We start from the raw sequence: 5,956 nt of genomic DNA, 5'->3' as shown, positions 1-5,956 counted from the left end.
CCTCGCTCCGCGGCCCGGCCCGGCCCCGCAGCCTCGCCCCGGCCGCTCCCCGCCGCTCTGCCCTCTCCTCAGCGGGGCGCTGCAGGCACCTCGCCCCGTGCCAGGAGGGCTTTTATTTATTTATTTGTTAAATAAATAGGGGATTTTCAGCAGGGGAAGGCCTGGAGTGCCACCCATCGCTGTTACTACTGGGAGAGGGTGAGGAGCGGCGAGGCCCCACATTGCCCAAGCGAAGGCTGCTCGGGCAGGGTAGGAAGCAGGTCGCCCGTTCAAGGCCGTTTCATTCACAGCAGCTAAAAAGCAGGCTGCTTTTCACCAGAAAACCCTGCTCATTTGAGCTGGCTGGCTTCTGCAGGGGGGAGCAGAGGAGCCGCCTCCCAGCAGCAACGCAGCCCGGAAGAAATAAGAAACATTTACTGAAGTTATTCAACTAGCACTTACCACACGATAATACTTAGAGGTTGTTCAGAGAAAAACCAGGAAGAAAGCTTTGTTGCAATCTGCTAGCAACCCACTGGAGAAGAGCTGGGGCTCAGTGCCCTGCATCTATCTGCATGAAGACTTGGGCCATCTGCCCTGCAGAGCCAGATGTAGCTGGCCGAGGAGCGGAGCCTAGCACCGTCATCTCCCGGCCCTGCAGATGCCACGTCTCAGCACAGGCTCTCCAGGCCAGCCTCCATCTCTGGAATCAGCAGTGATGCTCCTCAAGAGTTCGCTTTGGCCTCTGTAACCCACAAGCATTCACGTAGCAGACGCTTAAGAACACTCTTGCACGCGATAACGCACTTCGCTGCCCTTTCTAAATCCCCAGGAGACTTATTAAACCCAGCTTGGGTTAGCAGGAGACAAGAGCCTTGAAATATTAACAGAGCAATAGCGAGCATCCACCCATTGCGGCATCCCTGGAAATGGATGTGGAAATGTGGAAACACACATACACTTTCTAGACAGCAAAACAGCATCTAATCTGCAAGCAGAGGCAGGAAGGTCAAAGCAGATTAATTACTACAGCAGATAGGGTGCAAGCTGCTCTTGAAGTTTTAAATATTGGGGGGGATTTTCCCATACGCAGGTTAGGGCAAGAGGCACTTGCCCGCCCATTTGGGAACAAACAGCCAACTATGTAGCATAAGTTAGCAGAAATCCTTTCACTTTAATGCCAAGTTTGCTGCTATTGACTTTTGCACTCACATATTTCTCTGTGATGAAGCGCGATCCAGCCCTAAGCCAGAATGAGTTTTAGCACAGAAATTCAGTGCTGTAAGTACAAGTGATTCCAGAACTAATATAACTAGGGAAAATTTTGCTAGAAGCTAGACAATTGATAGAAAAACACTTGGCGTATCCATCTTAAAGATGTAATAACGATGCATAGGTAAATTATCTTTTCTCCTGCTCTGGGTACATTAGAGAACTTACATATTAAAAAATAAAAAAATCTAAAAACAGACACCCCCCCCCCCCCCCCCCCCCAAGCTATTTATTTGCTTTCTAAATTGAAGGAATATTGCTACAAAATAGAGGGAACCTTAAGTATAGAGAAAACTCTGTGTTACCTGCAAACATGAATACAAGACTAAAACTTAATCTTTAAATCCCTTGAAAAAAGAGAATGTATTTTTAAAGCTAAAACTGCCATATTCACCTCTGATAAACAGTATAACAAAAAGATACTTGCTGGCTGCTTCATCAGAAAGAAGTTTTGTCTAATGAGAAAGAGCTTAGGCGTGGATGGCAGATTTAGATGTATCTCTGCACTGCCTCTTCACCCCTTGATTGGCCTGTTTGAAAATCACTTTCCAATCAAGCAACATCTTTGGCTACGTAAAAGTGGGAGGGAAAGCTAGGGCAAATTAATTAAAGCAGGTGAGCAGCTAGTATGGCAGGTAGCTGAGGGTATTGTGGGTTTTCCAGGGCCTGTTGTGGTCTCTCTTTGATTGTATGGGGCATGCAGTAATGTCATGGCTAAAATCTTATCTCAGCTTAAGAGAATTTAACGTTAATGGGAATGTTGAAGATACGTTATAGTCTGAAATGCTTTCTTTTTGTGTTTATAGTAAAAACCTGAACAGAGCTTTCCTTTAGTTTTGGCTTTTTCTCCAGTATCTCCAGTAACGCTGTGATGTTTCAATTACCTTCTTCTTGTTATTCCTGTGTGCTCATACATCAGCCACAAGACTTCTACTGACTGAGTTCTGTGAACAATAGGCTATTTAAATCATTGAGTTTGAGAGTTGATTATTTTAATCTTCTCTTAAACACTTATATCACCGTTTCACGTGCTTTTAGGTTCTTAAATGTTTGGATAATATCAGCAAGGGGACAACTATACTTTGGCACGTGTGGGGAAAGTGGTATGTAAATATGACCCTTACCTTTTCAGTCATACCCTGCTAGGCTTTTACTATAGCCTGTAGCTTCTCGGTGTCACAACCTGCTGTGCTACTGAAGATAAGGCTCTCCCGAAATACAGGTGAGAACAATTCATCACTGAGCGTGCAACACTGCAAGATTCCTAGCTAAAATAAATATAAGTGAATATCATGCTTAAGAAAAATATGATGCTTTTTCTGAAATTAAACCTTTAACTCAGCTTGTGAGCTTCAGTTTCCTCCTATGTTTTTCTAAATATTTCAAGTTAAAGCAGAAATTCTAGTAGATACTCCTCTCTCCTGCTAAATAATTTCTTTTCTGTCCATGTGAGAAACTCAAAATGGGAACACAGCACTTTCTTCCTGGATTAGCCTCACTTTTTGTGGAACTAATCTTCTAATAGCTAGCTGTTCTTCTCTCCTTCTCCCTATTGGATCATAAGATCCGTGCACAGCTGTAGCAGTGAAAGCCCTGAACTGAAGTATCTGTCTTTAAAGGAGCATTGTGCAGTTAAACATCAGAAGTTAGACATCTAATTAAGAACAAAGTAGTCTTGTTCATGCCTCTGACTTTTTTTCATAGTTAAAATAGCAAAATGCATGTATAGTATAAACACGCTATGTGATGAAGTTGAGGAGTGTTGCTGGAGGGTTTGGGGGCTCTTTTAATGATATCAGATATTCAGGAAGGCACTTGGGGCGAGTGTGCTGAGCCCTGGAAGAAATTTTGTAGGTCCTACAGGACACCGGTACTTCTCACCCTGCTTATAAAGACCAGCCCCGAAAACGTGTAGTTTTGGATCAAGGCTCACCATGTTTATAGCTATTGCTGCAGGATGCAAGATGTCTGTAAGTTAGGGAGATAGCATTGGTCTCTTAAAGATGGGCAGGTTACAGCCTTTTTTTTTTTTTTTTAATTTTTTGTAAAAGTGCAGAGCAAATACCAAAGGTGAAGGAAAGGTTTACAGGGATACTTTCAGTTAATATTTTCCCCACAGGGATTTGCAAAGGCCCATCAGTTGTACAAATCCCACCTAGCTTCAGGCTTCTTGAGATCTCTAGAGGATCCTGTTGCGTGCTTACCTGTGGGTCTGGCTATGCCAGTGGGTTTTTTAAAGCTCACTGTAGGCAATTCTAGAGGAATACTTTGGATTAAAACTGAAAGGCCACCATGGGGCTTCTGAAGGGCTCAGCTGTGACTTCTGTGCTGGGGTTATGTTATGGCCCGGGTAACCTGAGTCCGTGCTGGGAGGAGGTAGCCATCCAAACGGGACTGTGAGGTTAATGCTGCTGATGTGCCTAGAACCAGTTGCACATATAGCTGAGCCCTCTCCTGCAGGGGAGAGGTGGGACTATTAAGGAGCCATTGCTACCTTGCACCCTTTGAGCCGTGTCTGGGGCTGTCTCTCATATTTTATATGTCTTGTGGCTCTCAGTAATATCAAGAAATGGGTGTGTACGAGGCTGGGAAGGTTGGTTGTCCTCAGGGCAGTGGCTTGGCATGACCTCGGGGACGAGTCCATAAGGGCTCTTGTTCTGCTTCTGGCCTGCAGTCCCAAGTCAGGCAGGTTTGCCTTTCACTTTCCTTGCTGGAGGAATTGCAACTACAGTCTGGTGTAGCGAAAGTGAATTGTGAGACTTCAGTAAACAATGACTAATGTAGACAATTAGTAAAATGATCTACAGTTGCCTAACCTTTGCTGCTTTACACAAAAAAAAAAAAAAAAATCACTGAAATGGAAACTAAAAGGAAAAACCTATAGACTATTCAATATTGTGGCATTATTGCACCACAAATGACATCATGAGGAAGCATTGATCCTGTTGGGACGGTGTAAACACATCCTGACGGACCATGGCTACAGGTGGTAGTATGTTCACCTACCGACCTCCAGAAAGCAGTGTTTTCCAAAGAGGGGGTTTGGGGGAAATGGGAACATGGTCCTGGAGACCAGTGAAAGGTCTGCCCTCGAGCTCCGCTGTGTGAAAGTATTATTGAGAGAAAACCAGATCACAGAACAGAATAAGCTTTGGTCCTGTGTCGTCTCAATATGGGTAAGTGTCCTTTATTCTTCCCATGGAGAAGTCTTATTCTTCCTACGGAGAAGCATGCTCAGAGCTCCAGCGTTTGGCTGTGATGCCAGGATATGATCTGTATTTACCTGTGTCGAATAAGGGAATACATCTATTTTCAAGAATCATTAGTGATACATATAGCTGTGTAGGACCATTTAACTATTCGAGAATTGTTTTCTTCTGTGACAGGGCTGAAAGCATTTCTTTCTTCTCCCTTATAACTCTTAGTTCTTTTTTTTTTTTTCCCCCAAGCTTTGTATTTATTGAAGGCCTTTTGTAGTCTGTAGTCCACCAGGATCCATGGTTTCTTTTCACTTATCCTCACTAAAGTGTTGTTGCAACCCTCCACTACATTTTCCCCTGAGCGCTCTGATTTTTCTGCCTGCCTCAAAGCACTTTTGCAGCACGCAGGCCATCCATTTGTCCCAAGCCTGACATACCTCTGAGCCCTGGTTGTGTTGTTTCTATCCCTTCAGAAAGTACAACTCCCTTCCCTCAAATCCCCAGATGTTCCTTTTCTTTATACGCCGTCTCTACTGAGTTCCTTGACACAAGTGCTTTCATTTCCACAAACTCCCATAGCCACAACCGCAGTCTTATCCTTTAGCCTTTGACGCCTCCCCTAGAGCTGGAAGATGGAAGTGTTGGCTGGTCTGAGGACGTCTCTGCTCTCTTCCTAATTTCTCTGGTATCATTTGTTCGTGGATTTGGTCAAATTACTTTCTGGTTTTGCCTGAGCCTTACTAAAGTAAAAGGTGGTGAGTTTTTACAGAGCTGGCATACAATTTAAGAGTGCTGTGTCTGCTTCCCTGGCAGTGAACATCACGCAACCCTTTACGTAAATTGATCTCCACCCTAGAAGCCTTTTTCCCCACGGCCCTCACAGGAGGGCTGTTCAGGACTGCACCTTTTGGGTAGCTAGAAGCTTTTTTCTGACGTCTAGCCTAATTGAACACGCATCTCCCGAGCTCCCTGGTGCCTGCCTTAAGCTTCTGTATCTCTCCTGCCTCCATGGCAACATTTTCAGGCTGTCATTGGAGCATTGCTTAGTTTTAATTTTGCTCGGCTAACCATGGCAAGCTTTCTGAACGTCTGGTTTTCTGTTCCCCTGGTCATCCCTTTTCTGCATTCACTATGGTCGGAGGTCTCTTTCCTGAAGATGTACGACGAGCAGCACACATGTCACTTCAGGCAGATCTTCCTAGAGATTTCTATTAAAATGATCTGTGGGGGAATTACTTTTCTGGTACATAATTTGATTTTATTTACCTTCCTTGTGGCTAGTAACACTCCTGTGGCTGTCTAGGATAGCCAGTGTACAAACAAATGATGAATTTCCAAACTGCTGCAAAAATCCTGATTAGTTCTTAGGGTGTGTTTGGTAATTTTTTAATCAAACCTGGAACCTGCACTTCAGGGAATCGGCAGAAAAGCAAAATCCTTCCAGGCTTTATCCATTTCACCTTCTTCCGAAACAGTGAGGCAGAATCCTGGCTTTTCTAAGTATG

The sequence above is a fragment of the Aptenodytes forsteri genome, unplaced genomic scaffold (assembly GCF_000699145.1).
Source record: "Aptenodytes forsteri isolate BGI_AS27 unplaced genomic scaffold, ASM69914v1 Scaffold14, whole genome shotgun sequence".
Taxonomy (NCBI): domain Eukaryota; kingdom Metazoa; phylum Chordata; class Aves; order Sphenisciformes; family Spheniscidae; genus Aptenodytes; species Aptenodytes forsteri.
This window is presented reverse-complemented; position numbering follows the sequence as displayed.